Below are 9,923 nucleotides of genomic sequence, written 5' to 3'. Positions count from 1 at the left end.
CCAAGTTTGCCCAGGCGGGTCTTGAACCCGCGGGCTCAGGCAATCCACTCACCTCAGCCTCCCAAAGCGCGGGATTACAGGTTGAGCCACCGAGCCCGGCTCAGACTACTTTCAAAAGAACAATTTGACAGCTGACTTCACAATGGCCAAAATGGAAGTCAGTCACAGTAGGAAAATATCTTCACTATGCTGCCAGGGTGTGTTTCACAACTGAGAATTCTCTACCCAACTAAAGACTCAGGGTGAGATAAGACTCCAAACAATGAAAACCTGAAAAAGTAAGTGACCAGAGAAGCCTACCGAAGGAAATTTCAAAGCATATATTTCAGGAAGAAAGAGATACCAGTTGGAAGGTTTAAAATGCAGGATAGAAAAAAGAGCAAAGAAATGGGTAAATATGTGGTTAAATCCAAGTTGATGTATGGCTGCATGAAACAGTAAGAGTGTTTTGTGAGATTTTTAAAAAATTAAAATACCCAAAAGTAGTGTTCTGGCAGGCTTGTGATGGCTGGAAGGAGAATCAAGACTTGGTAGGTCTGGGGTCCGGTGTGCTGGCTCCCACTTGTAACCCAACACTCTGGGTGATGAAGGCAAGGGACTGTCTGCGTCCAGAGTCAAAGACCAAGCTGGGCACGGGTGAGACCTTGTCTCTGCGGTATATCAGAAAAGTTAGCTGGACGTGGTGGTGCACACCTATAGTTCTGGCTACTTGAAAGGCTGAGGTGGAAGGGTCACATGAGCTTAGCAGGTCAAGGCTGTGGTGGCCATAACTGTGCCACTGCACTCCAGCCTGAGTGACAGAGTGAGACTCTGACTCAAAAATAAAAAGACATTAATAAATTTTACGCTTGCATTTACAATTTTTAGAGTAACCACTTTTTAAAAACCAGAAGTAGAGACATCTGAATTAGTAAAGTAAAATAATCTAATGAGAAAAAAAATAATCACTTAACTAACCCCAAAGAAAGCAACAAAGAAGAGAGGAAAAAAAGAGAGAGAACAGGCACAATGAACATAAAAAATAAGTTAGGAAGCCAGGCAAGATGGTTCACACCTGTAATCCCAGCACTTTGGGAGGTAGAAGCAACCAGTCCCAGCAATTTGATAAGACCTTGTCTCTACAATCAGTCAGTAAATTAGCTGGGCGTGGTGGCACATGCCTGTAGTCCCAGCTACTTGGAAGGCTGAGGCGAAAGGGTCAACAGACTGAGCCGGAAGGGTCAGCAGACCGAGCCAAACAGGCTGCGGCTGCGGTACCTGTGATCATGCCACTGCACTCCAGTCTGGGTGACAGAGTGAGACTCTAACTTAAAAAAAAAAGTTTTGTTTTTTTTAAATGGTGGTGCGTTAAGAAGCCATAAAAAGAACAGTAAATTAAATCCAAGAATGTTAAAGGAAGAAAATAATATAGAGCAAAAAATTAATAAAACAAAAAATAAGCATATATCTAAGGAAATCAACAAAACCAGTATTATTCTTTGAAAAAACTTATAAAGTGAAAAACTCTTTCAAAAGAGGGAAAAAACTTACAAATAAACAGTATTTGGAATGAAAAGAGAAATTAAATGCAGATGACACAAATATTTTTTAAACGATGATATAAACAACTTATAACAATTAATCTGAAGTTTTAATGTTCAGTCATAAGGAAAGAATTATTTGAAAACCTAAACAGTCTTAACCCATTAATGACATTTTATGGGGAGTCAATCTTCAGACAGGAAACTTCAGGTCCTAATGGATCTATCAAGAAGTCTACCAAGCATTCTAGAAACCAATAGTTTCAAGTATTACCCAAACTACCTCAAAGCCAGAAAAAGAGCCAACCCTCCCCAACTCATCTGATAATGGGTAGTAAAACCAAACAAGGGCTTCAAAAGAAAAGAAAATTACAGGCCAGCATCTTTCACCAACATAGCTACAATGTGTCCTAACAGAAAAAAAACAAGCCGGGCTCTGTGGCTCAGCCTGTAATCCCGCGCCTTTGGGAGGCTGAGGTGAGTGGATTGCCTGAGCCCGCGAGTTCGAGACCCGCCTGGGCAGCGAGACCTCATCTCTACAATAAATCAAAAAATCAGCTGGGCGTGGTAGCGCATGCATGTAATTCCGGCTACTTGGAAGGCTGAGGCGGAAGGATTGCCAGAGCCCAGCAGGTCGAGGCTGCGGCAGAGTGAGACTCCAACTAAAAAACAAACAAACAAACAAACAAAACAACCCTAATCCAGCAATGTAAAATGAATGACATGTAATCACTTAGCTGGGTTTATTGCAACACTGATTTAACATTTGGAAATCAATCAATACAGGTCACCATATTGACAGAATGAAAGAAAAAGCACATTATCATATTAATAGATGCAGGAAATACAGTTGATAAAAATTCAACTTTAATTCCTACTAAAAACTCAACAGATTTGAAGTAGAAGGAAACTTATTTTATCTATTAAGTGTTATCTACAAAAAACCTACTGTACACATAATTCTTAAAGATGAAATGTCAACAGCAATCCCTTTAAAAACCAAACTGATCCAATGCAATTCCAATTAAAATCCCAGCAGGCTTTGTATATGTATCTGTGTGTGATTTGACAAATTCTAAAATTTACACAGAAAATGTAGAGGCAAAACAGCCAGACTCTCTTGGAGAAGATAATGGTGGGAAGACTTGTCCCACCAGGTATCAAGACTTCTTATCAAGCTAAAGTATCAGATTGTGTGGAGTGGTACAGGGATGGACAAAGACCAACGGAATAGAAGAGGGGACTCCCAAACAGAAAAGTGTACACATGTGGACAACTTGGTGTATTGATCAAAGAAAACTTTTCAACAAAAGATGCCAGGAAAACTTATCTCCCCCATCTGTGAAAAATAAAATGAAATCTGACCCTTACCACACATTATACACAAAAATCAGTTCTAGAGGGCTAAAGACATAGAAAGAAAAAATTATAAAACTTTCAGACAACGCAAATCTTTATGACCCAAGGGTAGGAAAATATTTCTTTAAAAAATACAAAAACTACAAATCATAAAGGAATATACTGATAAATTTGCCTTTGTAGGCCAGGCACAGTGGTGCATATCTGTAATACCAGCGCTGTGGGAGACTGGGGTGAGAGGTCAGGAGTTCGATACCAGCCTAAGCATCTTAGCGAAACCCTGTCTCCCACAGAAAATACAAAATTTGACTTTGCAAAATTAACCTCTGTTCACCAAAAACACCAGAGGTGGGGGGGTATTTGAAACACATATATGCTACAAAATACAAAAGATTCATATTCAAAATATATAAAGAACTCCTATAAATTAGGGTGGAAAAGACAATTGTAAAGGAAAAAAAGGCAACAAAAAGGGATGCACAAATGACTAATAAATACACTAAAGAGGTGCCCAATCTCAATGTTATCAGGCAAATGAGTATAAAAACCACAATGAAATGCCTCACCCACCACCAGATAGGCAAAAATTTGAAAAGAATAGCTGTGGTTGAAATTATCATTTCTACCACTGCTGGTTCAGCATAAATTCTTATCCATTTCAGACCATTTGCTCTTATGCATATCCCCAGAGTCCATTATTTGGTATATACCTGGCAGAGATTTCCACATTTGTCCCAGGAATCATGTTTTCATAGAAGCACCATGTAATTTAAAAAGTCTGGAAATCGTATAAATGCTTATCAATAAAAGAATAGCTACACAAAACAATTATAATCACACCATGGAATTCAAAACAGCAATCAAGGTGAAGTACAGCTACACACATTAACACAGATGTGTCTCAAAAACACATATGTTGTGCAAAAAGCAAGCCACACAAAATGCATTTTAGGACCGCCATTATTTAAAATTCAAAACTTGGCAAAACCATGGATTACACTCATTAGCAATACACACACAGACAGTAAAGACTACAAAGAAAAGCAAGGGAACGAGTAACACAATATTCAAGCCAGGGGTCATCTTTGGGGAGTGATGAAAAGAATTTAATGGAGGCTTTGGGAATGTAAATAATGTTCTATTTATATAACTTTTTGTTAACTTATTTAATAGAGTCAGGGTCCCACTATAATTGCTCAGGCTGGTCTCAAACTCCTGGGCTCAGGCAATCCTCCCGCCTCAGCCTCCCAAAGTGATGGAATTAGAGGCGCCAGCCACCGGCCTGGCTCTGTTTCTCAACTTGGTGGTGGGTACATGGGTGTTTTTGTTCAAACTTACATGTCCACACAATGTTAAAGCTACGTAACACACAATTTTTTTTTTTTTTTTGAGTTGGAGTCTCACTCCGCCGCCCAGGTTGGAGGGCAGTGGCACACACAGGGCCACCCCAGCGTCGACCTGCTAGGCTCAGGCGATCCTTCGGCCTCAGCCTTCCAAGAAGCTGGAACTACAGCCGCACGCCACCATGCCCGGCTAGTTTTTGTGATTCATTGTAGAGGCGAGGTCGCACCAAGTTGCCCGGGCTCAGGGAATTCTCTGGCCTCGGCCTCCGAAAGTGCTGGGATGACAGGCTGAGCCACCCAGCCCGGCCACATACAATTTTTAAAAGGTGTGAAGGTTTAATAACAGTCAAAAGAAATGTTAATGAGAAGAATGCGGTACAGAATAGGACTAAACGCTCTACAACGGGGGAAAGGGGCGGGGAGAGCAGGGCTGGAAGAGGTGCACAAAGAGACGTGCCCACGTCTGCGTTAACGCCCGTGGTCTCTAAGAAGAGGGGTGGCGGGGAGCCGGGGAGGGCTCGCCCCGGAGGCGGTCTGCCCAGCGAGACCCGGGTGGGACGAGCACATCTCAGACACGCCGTTGGTGCCGCGCGCCAACGCGACGCCGGGGCTTGAGGCGCCGGCCTCGTTTTATCCTCATCAGCACCTTATGAGGCAAGCGTGACCGCCCCCACTTTGCAGATGCGGGAAACAGGCTAAAAGGGCACAAGGTCACACGCAGGAGCTAGGGACCGGGGCAGGGGTCGCAATGCGAAGCTCAATTCCTGTTCTCAAGACACTCGGTTGGGCGAGGTGGTTCACGCCTTCGATCCCAGCACGTCGGGAGACCGAGGTGGGAGCACAGCCTGCGCCCAGGGGTTCGAGACCCGCCTGGGCAACTTGGCGAGCCCTCGTCTCTACAAGAAATCAGAAAATTGGCGGACGTGGTAGCGCGCGCCTGGAGCTCCGGCTACTCGGAAGGCTGAGGCGGAAGGATCGCCGGAGCCTAGCGGGCCGAAGCTGCTCCACCATGGGCAAGAGTGAGACTCCAACTCAAAAGACAAAAGAAAAAAACGGCACTCTCAGTCCACGTAACCCTGAAAAAGGAGTGAATAATAAAGTTATAGGTCTGGCGCGGTGACTCAGGCCTGCGATCCCAGCCTTTGGGGAGGCCGAGACGGGAGGACTGCTTTAGCCCCAGCAATTCGAGACCAGCCCGGGCGGCAGAGTGAGGCCTCGCCTTTACAAAAATTTTACAAACTAGCCGGGCGTGGGGGGGGGATCGCCTGTCATCCCAGCGACTCCGGAGGCCGAGAAGGAAGGACCGCTTGAGCCCAGGAGACCGAGGCCGCGGCCAGCCATGGTTGCGCCACTGCACGCCAGCCCGGGAGACAGAGGGAGACCCCGACTCAAGAAATACATGAGTGAGTACTGGTAAAAACGAGGGGCTGTGGGCCTGTAGCAGTAAGAAGCTCTGCACAACGAACGGGTGGGAGCACGGAGGGCGGCGCGGGGAGGCGGAGGCCGCCGGGGCCGAGCCCGAGCCCGAGCCCTCCTCAGACTGACGCCCGGGCTGAAGGGAATTTTCTGTTTTGCTTTTTTCCACCTAATATTAACGACGTGTGTGTGTGTGCATGCGTGTGTCTCGAGGGGCTAGATCCGGGCGACTCGCCTCTGCTGCCCTCTCGGGCCTCAGTTTCCCCCTCAGGAAAGCAGAAGCCCCTCGTTTCACACTCCGTCGCCGCCACGGGGCCGACCCCGGGGCCTGACCCGCCGCCTGTCTCGCCCGGCCCCACCTTCCGTCCTCCCCTCGCCTTTCTCGAAGCCCCCCTCCTGCCCCTTCGGCCCCCCGCGTTTACCCACCGCGGGACCCAAGCGCTGACCAGACTGTGCCCCGCAGCTGTGTCGGAAGGCGGGCTCGGTGTCCTTCGGGGCGGGGCGAACGCAAATTCGGCTCTCCCATGGGCGACTTCCGGCGTCCCGCCTTTGGGTGACGTGTTTCCGGTTCGCGTAGCCAGGCTGTTGCCATGGTGCTTCCGCCTCGTGGGTCGGGTCTCGAGTATGCGGCTTCCCGCGCAGGCGCAGGCGCTTAACTCAAAGGGGCTTTCGCCTGTCGCCCTCCGCCCTCGGCACCGCGGAAGCACCCCCGACCCATGAGGAGGAAGAAGAGCCGGCGTGCAGCCTGTGCTGCCTTCATTGGCCACGATTCCGCGGATACAAGCTAGCCCTGCCCCCAGCCTCCGTTTCCCCATCTGTGGCACGGCCTCGAGGTCTAGAATGAGGGCTGTTTTCATACAGCCCGAGCTAGAATCCTGGCTCTGCCACTTACGTGTTGCCGGAGCTTGGACCAGTCCCTGAGCTGCTCTGAACCTTAGTTTCTTCCTCCATTAAATGGGAATAGTCCTTACACGTCACGGTCATGAGTTCATGTATGTCAGGTGGTCAGTAGCATGGCACTTGGAAATTGTCCCATGGAAGTGCTGATTAAATGTTGGCTGTCATCTCACCTAGTGATTGTTGTGAAAAGGAAATGAATGCATTCAGGGAAGTGAGTAGAATCTGCAAGGCGTTTGTTTCATGCATATTTGTATTCTAGTCTGAGAGCTGGGGACACAGACTAGCAGAGGGAAATAGGTAACTAGTTACAGGAGAGGAGTAAGTGCAGCTATCTACCTCTGTGAGCGATGCTGAAACCCCTATTTGACCACTTACCACCCCTGTGACCTTGGACAACCTCTGGACTCAGTTTCCTTATCTGCTGAGTGGGAAAGCAGTAAAGTTGTGGTTAAAAGCTTAAGCTCTGGAACTAAATGGTGGAGATTAAATCCTGGTCCTTAAATGCAGTATCTCTGAGACCCAGAAGGAAGTACAGTCGTCTCTCCGGTGTCTGCGGATTTCCCATTCAGGGATTAAACCAACTGTGGATTGAAAATAGCCGGGGGAGAAAAAAAACCAATGACAATATAACAATAAGCATAATAAAAATTTAAAAAATAACCCAAGTGTAGCAGCTACTTACATAGCATTTACATTGTACTAGGTACGATAAGTGATCTAGAGATGACTTTAAATACACAGGAGGATTTATGTCGGTTATATGCCAAAATATTCTGCCATAACATAAGAGACTCGAACATTGAAAATTCTGGTGTCCATGGAGGTTCAGGAATCAATCCCCCACTTATACTAAGGGACAACTATACTCAAGCTCTCAGCTTCAGTTTGCTCATCTATAAAGCTGGTTTAGTAATAGCACCTTGTCATTAGGATTGTTGTGAAGGTTAAAGGAAGATTAAACACAAACCACTGAGAAGTGACATGTAGTAAGTCCTCAATAAGTGTGAGCTCTCATTACTAATAGAGTACTTTATAAACTACCTAATGTGTAGTGAAATAAGAGAAGGAAACAGCCCTAAGGAGGAACATCTATGTATTGTTCACCTTGTACAATGTTTTTTTAAAAATTCCGTGTAGTACCAATATTTATTTTTTATTTCATTTAGTCTATTTTTTGAGTCAGCGTCTCACTCTGTCACCCAGGCTGGAGTGCAGTGGCACAATCACAGCTCATCGCAGCCTCAACCCCCTGAGCTCTGGTGATCCTGCCCCCTCAGCCTCCCGAGTAGTTGGGACTAAAGGCGTGTGCCACCATGCCTGGCTAATTTTTTTGCAGACTAGTATTGAACTCCTGTGCTCATGTAGTCCTCTCGCCTCAGCTTCCCTAAGTGCTGGGATTACAGGCGTGAGCCACCACACGCAGCCCATGATCAATATTTAAAGTTGGGGCATTTCACATAAAACCCTGGGATATCTGAGTGCTCACTTTAAAAGTGGGGATGTCTGACAACGATGGGTCAGCATTCTCCCTTGGCAGCACTTGTTTAGAGCTTGGGAGAGACCATAGCTTTTGGTCAAGCGTGTGCTTTCCTGGTGTGTAGACAGGTAAAAGCTGAAGACCAAGAACAGAAAACATTGGGAACACTGACATTTCAAGATCAAAGGGCCAAGAAAGGAGGTAAAAAGAGATTCAAGACTGAGTGGTATCAGAGGCACATAGGAAAGACATGTCAGAAGGATGACGAACAGGGGCAGACTCGGGAGGAAGTCAGATTGGACTCCAGGAGGAGCAAAGATGACGGCTGGATTGGAGAGGGAGCACTGACTGCTCTTTCAGGAAGTATGGTTTAGGAAGGGGAAGCCTTGAAGACTCGGGAGCAGAGGAAATGATCCGTAGAATAAAAACAGACAAGAGGGTCAAGGGCACATGGAGACAGGGTCACTCTTACCCTAGGAAGAAAGAGGGACACTTCCGAAACAGGAGGAGAGGAAGTGAAAATGGCTAAATAAAGGCTCACCCTGATGTTGGTTATTTTTTCCATAAAGTAGCAAACATATCATTCTGCTGAATAAAGGGGGTGAGGGTATTTGAGGAGAAGAGGCAGGTTTGGAGCGGATGCCGAGCGGAATGCCAAAGCGAGGGTCCAGCTACAGTGGAAGCCATAAGTGTGCGACATGATGGTCGAATATCTGATCCACCCCCCCTCCAGTCTCCCATCCCCATCCCAGGGACCTCAGAGCAGAGGCTATGTCAAGTTCATCTCTTGTGAGCCTTGGTTGGCCAAATGCACCTGATTCTAGGAGGCGAAGCAACTGGAGGATGTTGCTTTGAAGCAATCCATCATGGTACGGGCAGGCAGAAATAGGAAGAGGAGAGAGGGCTGACCACTTGCATGGAGGTGGTCACCACTTGCATGGAGGGGGTGCGGCAGCTTGGAGGTCTTGGTGAGGCGGAGTGAGGAGGACTGGGGTTCACGATGCTGAGGGATCCCCACAGGGTGACTAGCCTGCCTCAGCACAACTCTACTCAGAAGACGGCCCGTTCCTTAGCGGGTTCAAGGAGAATTTATTAGACCCTTTGACGTGCAGACCTTGGGCCCTCTGACACTGGACCACTCTGACAGGCCCAAGGTCTTCTGAAAGTTGCCCCTAAAATGTATAAGTACTCTGTGTACATAAATTTGTTGTACGTACCTGAAGACTATCAACGCTAACAGTAGCGATGAGATCAAGTTTGTATTTTAGAAAAAGAACTTTGGTCTATTATCTGTTCTTTTCAAATGTGCTCGGAGCATTTACAGAAATTGACTATATACTGAACCACAAAGGAAGCTTCAATAAATTCCAAAGAATTTATAGATGACATTCATGAACCACAATGCAGTAAATTTAAAAATCAACAACAGAAAGAAACCCATACAGCACACAGAATACACCTTAAATTAGTAACTACAGTTGCTTCTGAGGAAGGGGTCAGGAAGTCAGATTGAACTTGTTTTAAAAAAAAACACACACAAAAAAACCATGTATATCTATGACTTATAAAAAATAAAATGTAAAGTTATAAGCATACATTTGAGTTTTATTTCTTAAGTTGGGTGATGAATACAGGAACATGGACATAAATGCTCATTATATTAATTTTTAGACCTTTTTGTATGTTGCATGATTTTATCACACATTTTTAAAAGACACCACATTTTTAAAAGAAAAAGAATGTGCATTTAGAAACTGAAAAACACAAATTAAAAAGAAACCTATATGGAAATTACAAAAGTATCTAGAAATAAGTCACGATGAAAGCCTGACATAAAACTTCTGGGAGCCAACTGACACAATAATTAGAGGAAGAGTTAGAGCCATAAGTATACTTATTAAAAAAAAG

General features: G+C 45.7%; 1 protein-coding gene across 2 annotated transcripts in view; it reads right to left on the bottom strand.

Moving 5' to 3' along the window:
* Positions 1–6,140, bottom strand: part of NSMCE1 (NSE1 homolog, SMC5-SMC6 complex component) — a 42,037-nt gene extending 35,897 nt beyond the window's left edge. For both annotated transcript variants that reach the window (XM_021717047.1, XM_008066941.1), the window contains exon 1: positions 6,065–6,140. The gene's annotated coding sequence lies outside the window, so the exon portion shown is untranslated. The remainder of the gene's footprint in view (positions 1–6,064) is intronic.
* Between the last annotated feature and the right edge of the window lie 3,783 nt (positions 6,141–9,923).

Source organism: Carlito syrichta, unplaced genomic scaffold (genome assembly GCF_000164805.1).
Source record: "Carlito syrichta isolate Samal-C Ts95f unplaced genomic scaffold, Tarsius_syrichta-2.0.1 Scaffold309199, whole genome shotgun sequence".
NCBI lineage: Eukaryota > Metazoa > Chordata > Mammalia > Primates > Tarsiidae > Carlito > Carlito syrichta.
This window is presented reverse-complemented; position numbering and strand designations above follow the sequence as displayed.